This window comes from Arachis duranensis, chromosome 3, assembly GCF_000817695.3.
Source record: "Arachis duranensis cultivar V14167 chromosome 3, aradu.V14167.gnm2.J7QH, whole genome shotgun sequence".
NCBI classification, from domain to species: Eukaryota; Viridiplantae; Streptophyta; class Magnoliopsida; order Fabales; family Fabaceae; genus Arachis; species Arachis duranensis.
In genome coordinates, this window is record NC_029774.3 from 55,595,575 (window position 1) to 55,596,663 (window position 1,089).

At 39.8% G+C, this 1,089-nt stretch overlaps 1 non-coding gene across 1 annotated transcript; it reads right to left on the reverse strand.

Moving 5' to 3' along the window:
• Positions 1–297: 297 nt before the first annotated feature.
• Positions 298–401, reverse strand: LOC127746182 (small nucleolar RNA R71). The gene has a single exon (XR_008007802.1). It is a non-coding gene; the product is annotated as a small nucleolar RNA R71 (small nucleolar RNA).
• Between the last annotated feature and the right edge of the window lie 688 nt (positions 402–1,089).

A 1,089-nucleotide genomic window follows, 5' to 3' on the forward strand; every position in this document is an offset into this window, starting at 1 on the left:
GGAGCAAACAATTTTGAGCTGAAACCTCAATTAGTTGCTCTAATGCAACATAACTGCAAGTTTCATGGACTTCCATCAGAAAATCCCTACCAGTTCTTAACTGTGTTCTTGCAGATCTGTGAGACTGTTAAGACTAATGGAATAGATCCTGAAGTCTATAGGCTCATGCTTTTCCCTTTTGCTGTAAGAGACAGAGCTAGAACATGGTTAGACTCTCAACCTAAAGATAGCCTGGACTCCTGGGATAAGCTGGTCACTGCCTTCTTGGCTAAGTTCTTTCCTCCTCAAAAGCTGAGCAAGCTTAGAGTGGATGTTCATACCTTCAAACAAAAAGATGGTGAATCCCTTTATGAAGCTTGGGAAAGATACAAACAGATGACCAAAAGATGTCCTTCTGACATGTTTTCAGAATGGACCATGATAGATATATTCTATTAAGGTCTATCTGAGTTCTCTAAGATGTCACTAGACCATTCTGCAGGTGGATCTATTCACGTAAAGAAAATGCCTGCAGAAGCTCAAGAACTTATTGACATGGTTGCAAATAACCAGTTCATGTACACTTCTGAGAGGAATTCCGTGAATAATGGGACACATCTAAGAGGAATTCCGTTAATAATGGGACGCCTCAAAGGAAGGGAGTTCTTGAAATTGATGCTCCGAATGCCATATTGGCTCAGAACAAAATGTTGACTCAGTAAGTCAACATGATTTCTCAAAGTCTGAATGGATGGCAAAATGCATCCAACAGTACTAAAGAAGCTTATGATCTTGAGAACCCTACAATGGCAGAGTTAAATTATATGGGTGAACCTCATGGAAACACCTATAATTCATCATAGAGAAATCATCCAAATTTCTCATGGAAGGATCAACAAAAGCCTCAACAAGGCATTAATAATGGTGGAAGAAATAGGCTCAGCAATATCAAGCCTTATCCATCATCTTCTCAGCAACACACAGAGAATTATGAACAGAGTACCTCTAACTTAGCAAATTTAGTCTCTGATCTGTCTAAGGCCACTTTAAATTTCATGAGTGAAACAAGGTCCTCCATCAGAAATCTGGAGGCACAAGTGGGCTAGCTGA